The 9,025-nt window shown below is 39.6% G+C and overlaps 1 non-coding gene across 1 annotated transcript; it reads right to left on the bottom strand.

Moving 5' to 3' along the window:
* Positions 1–4,938: 4,938 nt before the first annotated feature.
* LOC141722850 (small nucleolar RNA R71) lies at positions 4,939–5,045 on the bottom strand. Its single transcript, XR_012575849.1, has one exon. It is a non-coding gene; the product is annotated as a small nucleolar RNA R71 (small nucleolar RNA).
* Between the last annotated feature and the right edge of the window lie 3,980 nt (positions 5,046–9,025).

Below are 9,025 nucleotides of genomic sequence, written 5' to 3'. Positions count from 1 at the left end.
GAATGAGAAGCCCTGTTGGCACATATCTGGGGATTACAACACATTATCAGGACTATAGATATCGGCAGAAATGTGAAAGAATTTCGGAATGAGATTCAGGTGACCCGGAGTGTACTTGAAACTGGATGACGGAGATGATGTGATAGCTGATATATGTATAATAATGTGTGATATGTAAGATCAGACTTCTGGTGGGAATATAAATAAACAAAACTTGATGACTAATGGATAGACCTTTTGCACCTTTGCCTTCAATAAAACTTTCCGCGCTTGTACCACCGAACTTTGATATACACCAGTTTCTGGAGTTGTTTTTAGAGAAGTATTTCCCTCAGTTTGTTCAGGATCAAATGGAATTGAAATTTCTGGAGTTAAAGTAGGGGAATATGTTAGTGGCTGATTACGAAGGTAAGTTTGAGGAATTGTCTAGGTTTATGCCATCCTATGTGAACACTGATAGGAAGAAGGCTAAGAGGTTTCATCAAGGACTCAAGCCATGGATCCGAGGGAATGTGGTCATATTTGAATTGGACACGTATGCGGGAGTTGTGTAGAAAGCCATGATTGCGGAGACAGAAAGTGAAATGTCTCAGAAGGAGAAGGAAAATAAGAAGATTGAAGTTTGAAGGAAATGAAGGATAGTTCCAGACAGGGAAGTTTCCAAATTTTAATCAAAGGAAAGGCAAGTTTCAGTCTGGAAGGAATTTTAATAGGCAGAATGTAGGCAATGGGGGACAAGGAAACCGTCCAGCCACTGGGAACCCGCGAACCCAGCAGAGGCCAGCTATACCAGATTGTCAAGTCTGTGGAAAGAAATATGGAGGAGTTTGCAACAAGTTTAATATGGTCTGCTACAGATGCAACTAGAGGGGGCACTATTCAAGGGAGTGTCGTAATCAGCCAGCCAGAGAGCCAGCTAACAAGGATCAGCCTACCAGGAATCAGGAAGGCAAAGTTCTAACAATTGGGTATACCTGTTTCAAGTGCGGAAAGCTAGGACACATAGCAAGGGATTGTAAGGCACCAGTTCCAGTCAATAATACATTACAAATCATGGGAGCCCCTCCAGTAGTGAATGAACCTCCCAGAGCTAGAGTTTATGACATGTATGTGAAAGATGCTATCATGGACACAGATGTTGTAACATGTACGCTTGCTGTGAATTCTTTATGTGCTAAAGTGCTAGTAGATTTGGGAGCAACTCGATCATTTATTTCTGAAGATTTTATTGATAAGTTGAATTGCCCAATTGAATTGTTAAATGAGATTATGACGGTAAAATTAGCAAATCAGGAGCGTGTATTTGTGAACCAAGTGTGTAAGGACTGTGAGTTTGAGATTTCTGACAATAAGTTTGATGCTGACTTGATACCATTTAAGTTAGGAGAGTTTGACGTTATTTTAGGAATAGACTGGATATCTAAGCATGATGCTCAGATAGACTGTCATAACAAGAAGGTAATTTTGAAGACGTCAGACGAGAAAGTGGTGATGTTTAAAGGTCAGAAGCAAGCAAAGTAGTTCTTGACAATGATTCAAGCTAAGAAACTATTACAACAAGGATGCGAGCATTTCATTGCTTATGTGATAGACAAAAGTCAGGAGCCAGCAAAACTCGAAGATATTCCTGTGGTAAATGAATTTCTATACATATTTCCAGACGAACTACCAGGATTTCCTCCAGATAGAGAAATTGAATTTGCAATCGACTTAGCACCTGGAACGGAACCAGTATATAAGGTCCCATACAGAATGGCGCTAGTTGAAATGAAGGAACTAGCAAAGCACTTGCAAGAACTATTGGAGAAAGGAGTGATTCGACCCAGTGTATCCCCATGGGGTGCACCAGTATTATTTGTTAAGAAGAAAGACGGAAGCATGGGGTTGTGCATCGACTATCGGGAACTCAATAAGCTTACGATTAAGAATAAGTATCCGTTACCTCGAATTGATGATTTGTTTGACCAGCTGAAAGGAGCTAAGTATTTCTCTAAGATTGATTTGAGATCCGGATATCACCAATTGAAGATCAAACCTGAAGATAAATCAAAAACAGCTTTCAGAACAAGGTACGGTCATTATGAATTCCTAGTGATGTCTTTTGGATTGACCAATGCCCAAACTGCATTTATGGACTTAATGAACAGAATTTTAAAGGAATACTTGGATAAGTTTGTCATTGTGTTTATCGATGATATTTTAATCTACTCAAAGACAACGGAAGATCACATGGAGCATCTAAGGATATCTTTAGAAATTCTGAGAAAGAAGAAGTTGTATGCCAAGTTTTCAAAGTGTGAATTTTGGTTACAAGAAGTTTAATTTTTAGGAAACGTGGTAAGCAATGAAGGAATCAAAGTGGACCCAGCAAAGATTAAAACTATTACGAATTGGGAAAAGCCAAAAACACCAACAGAGGTAAGAAGTTTCTTGGGATTAACGGGATATTATCAATGACTTGTTCAAGATTTCTTGAAGATTGCGACGCCTTTGACAAATCTTATAAGGAAAAATGAGAAGTTTATATGGAACGAGAAGTGCGAAGAAAGTTTTCAAGAATTAAAGAAGAGATTGATCATGACACCTGCTTTGTCACTTCCAGATTATCAAGGGAACTTCATAATTTATAGTGATGCTTTTCATAAGGGATTAGGTTATATTTTGATGCAGCATGATAGAGTCATTGCATACGCGTCTAGACAACTGAAACCTCATGAGCAGAAGTATCCTACTTATGACTTGGAACTACCAGCAATAGTATTCGCCTTGAAGATTTGGAGACATTATCTATATGGAGAAAGATGCGAGATCTATACAGATCATAAGAGTTTGAAGTACATATTTGTTAAGTGGCATTTATGACACTTATTTATGCTCTAATAAGCTTTGAGTTGATGTATTTGTACTCAAGTTATTTGTGTTTTAACGTGATTTCAAGTGTTTTTGCATTTCAGGCTTTACTTCATGAATCAGGTGAATTAGCATTGTTTTGATGCTAATATGGTGTTTAGGATGTGTTGGAATAAAATCTTGAAAGACTGGCTCGAAGTTGCAAGGAATAAAGAAAAGAAAATAAAGTTTTTTTGGCAGAAGGTTGGCGCGGCCGCGCGGGTGAAGTGCGTGGCCGCACGGGGTCAGGAATTAAAAATCCTGATTCTTTTGCAATTCAAATTTTGGACTCCTGGGGTGCATGGACTGCTATATAAGCATAACTTAGGTCATTTATTAATAGAAGATAATTCATAATTCAGAGTTTGAATACATCAAGGGAGGAGAAGACGGCAAGAGATCTTTTGGCACAATTCAACAAAGGCGAAGACGATCTAGTTTATTCTTGTGAATCTTTATTTTGAGTTGTAATTTGGATGCTTGTTTTATGTTTGTTTGTACCTATATTCTTATGTGTACTTTAGATTATTTATTCGTATAAAGACTACGTTTGCTATATCATGATTTCATTGGAACCCACGTTGGCGATGAGTTCGATTATGGGCTAATCATTATCGTGGGGTTCTAGCGGATTTATTTATGGATTTCTTTAGTTAATTTATTTGATGCCTTAGTGTGTGGTGATTGTATGATATCCTAGTTATGGTTGTGCTTATTCGTCTTATGAGCGTCGCAAACTTATAAGATAGTGTGTTGATTCTTAATGAAGCGAAAGTGAATTTAAGGATTTAGAACTTGCCATGCTAGCATAGGTTCATGTTTTGTTATGCATGATTTGTAGGTAATTTTACCCATCTTACTTGTCCTATGTAATCAAGATAGATAACTTGTGCTTAAACCGTTATGTTGTCAAATTCTATAGACATATAGGGTATCAATATAATTGGTGCCTATTCAGTTTCTATCTCTTTTGTGGATGTCTGGTAGAATGGTACTCGTGCAACGAAAGTTGACGTTTATCAGTTTCGTGTTATCTGATTAGTGTCATCATCATTGCATGCCAAGGTTGAGAATAATAAGGCTATTGAATGAAGTATTTAATGAAGTTAGAATCCCATGTTTGTCATATATATTAATTCCGTCTATTTTATTCTGTTAGTTATAATAGTTAGCGTTATTCTTAGTTATAAACAATCTCACTTCGTTATAGTCTTAGCATTGAATAATAACCATACACTGTTGCGTAGGTGCGTAATTTAGATAGTTAACCAATACAGTCTCTGTGGGAACGAACTAGAAAAGATTCTATACTACTTGCGAACTCGTATACTTACGTGTATTATTAGCGCATGTACTATTAGCGCGTGTTTAGTGACCAACAATTTTTGGCGCCGCTTCCGGGGACTGCAGTGTTAATTACTAGTTTATGTGCTTTCCATCCATGGTCTTTAAAGTGCATTGACTCGGACATTGTTACCTATTTGTTTACTTGTTTTATTTCAGGTGATCTAGCGAGGGTGTATGCATACGCGTTCGCGAACTCGCAAGAGAACACTGGATAAAGCCGAGGAAGAACTTGTGGTAATTCGTAGGGAAGTTTTTGAGGAAGAAAAGAAGGTTTAAGAAGAAGAGAAAGTTGAAGAGACAATTGTAGTAGCTATGGGTGATCAAGCAGAGAATCCGAAGGCTTTGATGGACTATTCTAAGCCTAAGATTAATGACATTCAGTCTAGCATCATTAGACCAGCCATCGCGGCTAACACTTTTGAGATCAATTCAAGCACAATCCAAATGATACAGAACTTAGTTCAGTTTGGGGGTTAACCTACCGAAGACCCCAACATGCACATCAGGGATTTCATCGAGATCTGTGACACTTTCAAGTTCAATGGTGTGACTGAAGATGCTATCAAGTTGCGACTGTTCCCATTCTCTTTGAGGGACAAGGTTAAGTGTTGGTTACACTCTCTACCGGCAGGATCTATCACAACTTGGGAAGATCTTGCTCAAAAGTTTCTCACTAAATTTTTTCCCATGGCGAAGACTGCAACAATCATGAATGCTCTTACCCAGTTTACGCAGCAAACTGGAGAATCTCTGTGTGAGGCTTGGGATTGATATAAGGAGATGCTAAGGAAGTGCCCACATCATGGCATGCTTGATTGGATGATTTTCAACTGTTTTTACAATGGATTGGGCCCTACTTCTAGGCCCATGCTTGATGTAACATAAGGAGGAGCCTTGTGGGCTAAGAGCTACGATGGAGCTTATGAACTTATTGAACTGATGGCTGCTAATGAGTAACCGAATCCTACCCAGAGGTTGACTCAGGGAAAAGTTGCAGGAATTATGGAGTTGGACGCAGCAACTGCTTTAGCTGCCCAACTTAAGGCGTTGACAATGAAGGTGGACACTTTGGCTAATTATGGAGTTAATTAAATCGCTAGTGTCTGTGAGCTTTGTGCTAGTGCCCATAAGACTGATCAGTGTGCAATTTTGAATGAGTCAGCTCAGTTCATGAGCAACTTTCAGCGATCGCAGCAACCTGTGCCAGCCACCTATCATCCAAACAACTACAATCATCCTAATTTCAGTTGGAGCAATGCTCAGAATGCGGTTCAATAGCCTTATCAGCAGTATCCAGCTAAACAGTACACCCCCTAATTTTCAGCAACCGCAGTATGCACCAAAACAACAACTCCAGCTGCAACCAACTAATGAAAAATCTGAATTAGAGGAGTTGAAGCTTATGTGTAAGAGCCAAGCTGTGTCTATCAAGACCTTGAAAAATCAAATTGGGAAATTGCCAATGCCTTGCTAAATCATCAGCCTGGTACACTACCTAGTGACATTGAAGTGCCAGGAAAGAGGGAAGCTAAAGAGCAGGTAAAGGCAATCACTTTGAGGTCTGGAAAGGTTGCTAATCCCGAACAAATTTAAGAGTTGACTGAAGAAGCTGGAGCTGAGAAAGTAGTAGAGCAGCAGGATGAAGACGTGGAACCAAGGAAGACTACTGTTGAGCACACTCTGCCTGGGGGTAATACAGGGGAGACACAGATCTATCCTCCACCACCTTTTCCTAAGAGGCTGCAGAAGAAAAAGTTGGACAAGCAATTCGAGAAGTTTCTGGAGGTGTTTAAGAAACTTCATATCAACATATCTTTCGCTGAGGCCCTCGAGCAGATGCCAAGTTATGCAAAGTTTATGAAAGTTATTCTCTCTCGGAAAGTGAAGCTAGATGATTTAGAGATGGTCGCTTTCATGGAGGAATGAAGTGTTGTGCTGCAGCAGAAGTTGCCTCCGAAACTTAAGGATCCAGGAAGCTTTACTATTCCATGTACTATTGGGAAAGTGTCTTTTGACATATGCTTATGTGACTTGGGAGCTAGCATCAATTTGATGCCTTTGTCAATCTTCAAGCAATTGGACTTACCTGATCCCAAACCAACTTACATGACCTTGCAATTGGCCAACCGTTCTATTACATATTCGAGAGGTATTGTGGAGGATGTCTTGGTCAAGGTGGATAAACTCATCTTCCCTGCTGATTTCATCATTCTTGATTTCAAGGAGGATAAGAAGATTCACATAATCTTGGGAAGGCCTTTCTTGGAAACTGGCCGAACCTTGATTGATGTATAGAAGGGTGAGATTACAATGCGAGTGTTGGATCAATATGTGACTTTCAATGTGTTCAATGCTATAAAATTTCCTAATGATAATGAGGAGTTCTTAAAAGTCGAGTTGGTTGATTCGGTGGTCACATCAGAACTTGATCACTTGCTAAGGTCTGATGCCTTAGAAAAAGCTCCGTTGGGAAATTCGGATAGCAAAGATGACGAAGGTGATGAGCAATTGCAATATTTGAATGCTTCTCCCTGGAAAAGGAAGATTGATATGCCTTTTAAATCTCTTAGAATGGAGGAATTGAACAAAGCTCCTAAACACCTCAAACCTTCTATTGAGGAAGCTCCTACTCTTGAGCTTAAGCCTTTACCTGAACATTTGAGGTATGCTTTTTTAGGTGATGCATCTACTCTGCCTGTTATTATTGCATCTGACCTTTCAGGTAGTGATGATGAAAAGCTTTTGAGAATTCTGAGAGAGTTCAAATCGGCAATTGGATGGACTATAGCAGATATTGAGGGAATCAACCCTTCTTACTGTATGCATAGAATTCTGTTAGAAGAAGGTAGCAAACCTATAGTCGAGCAGCAAAGAAGACTTAATCCAATAATGAAGGAAGTAGTAAAGAAGGAAATTCCGAAGTGGCTAGATGCAGGGATAATTTACCCTTATCTCTGACAGTTCATGGGTAAGCCCGGTTCAATGTGTGCCAAAGAAAGGTGGTATCACTGTGGTAGCAAATGAGAAGAATGAGCTTATCCCTACACGAACAGTCACGGGGTGGAGAGTTTGTATGGACTACAGGAAGCTGAACATAGCCACTAGAAAAGACCATTTTCCATTGCCCTTCATTGATCAGATGCTTGACAGGTTGGCTGGTCATGAATATTATTGTCTTCTGGACGACTATTCGGGTTATAATCAGATTTGTATCACTCCGGAAGATCAGGAGAAGACTACCTTCACTTGTCCATGCCGTACTTTCGCCTTCAGATGAGTTTCTTTTGGTCTGTGTGGGGCACCAGCCATATTTTAACGATGTATGATGGCCATCTTTTCTGACATGATTGGGCAGAATGTGGAAGTGTTCATGGATGATTTATCGGTCTTTGGCGATTCTTTTGATGAATACTTGCAAAATCTCGGACATGTTCTCAAGAGGTGCGTTGAAACCAATTTAGTTCTCAATTAGGAGAAATGTCACTTAATGGTGCGTCAAGGCATAATTCTCGGGCACAAGGTTTCTAGTAAGGGTCTTGAGGTGGATAAGGCCAAGGTAGGGGTCATTGAGAATCTTCCCCCACCTATTTCTGTCAAGGGAATTCGCAGTTTTCTTGGTCACGTGGGTTTCTACAGGCGTTTCATCAAAGACTTCTCAAAAATTTCAAAGCCATTGTGCAGTTTACTAGAGAAAGATGTTCCTTTTAAATTTGATGACGAGTGCCTTGCAGCTTTTGAGACATTGAAGAAGAGTCTAATTACGGCACCGGTCATAACCGCACTCGATTGGAATGAACCTTTTGAGATGATGTGTGATGCAAGTAAATTTGCAGTTGGAGCAGTTCTTGGGCAGAGGAAGAACAACATTTTTCATGTGGTCTACTATGCTAGTAAGACCCTCAATGATGCTCAAATGAATTACACTACTACAGAGAAAGAACTTTTAGCTATTGTCTATGGTTTTGAGAAATTTTGATCTTATCTATTTGGGACTAAGGTGACAGTGTTCACTGATCATATTGCAGTTCGATATCTTGTCTCGAAGAAGGACTCGAAGTTTAGATTGATTCGATGGGTTCTTTTGCTCCAAGAATTTGAACTAGAGATCAAGGACATAAAAGGAACTAAAAAATCAAGTTGCTGATCATCTCTCGCGTTTAGAGAATCCTAATGCTACTTCATTGGATAAGACATTGATAAGTGAATCTTTTCCCGACGAGCAGCCGTTCAGAGTGCAAGAAGAAGAGTCGTGGTTTACAGATATTGTGAACTACCTTATTAGTAACATCATGCCTCCCGACCTATCTTATACTCAAAGGAAGAAGTTCCTACATGAAGTGAAATGGTATATGTGGGATGAGCCGTTTCTTTTTCTCCAAGGAGCTAACCAAATCATCAGGAGATGTATTCCTTACAGCGAAACGGGGGGATCTTTCGAGATTGCCACTCAATGGCTTATGGAGGACATTATGGTGGAGAAAAGACATCAACTCGTGTTCTTTAAGCAGGTTTCTTTTGGCCAACATTGTTTAAAGATGCTCATCAGTTTGTTTTGAAATGTGATCAATGTCAACGAGTGGGTAATATATCTAAGAATGACGAGATTCCTCTTAATGTGCTTCTCGAGGTTGAGGTCTTTGATGTTTGGGGAATAGACTTCATGGGGCCATTTGTCTCATCTTGCAACAATCAGTATATCCCGTTGGCGGTTGATTATGTGTCAAAATGGGTTGAAGTTAAGGCATTTCCAACGAACGATGCGAAAGTGGTGCTTAATTTTCTTCACAAG

This window comes from Apium graveolens, chromosome 4, assembly GCF_009905375.1.
Source record: "Apium graveolens cultivar Ventura chromosome 4, ASM990537v1, whole genome shotgun sequence".
In the NCBI taxonomy this organism is placed as follows: Eukaryota; Viridiplantae; Streptophyta; class Magnoliopsida; order Apiales; family Apiaceae; genus Apium; species Apium graveolens.
Note: the sequence above shows the minus strand (reverse complement) of the source record. Positions and strands in the feature narration are given on the sequence as shown.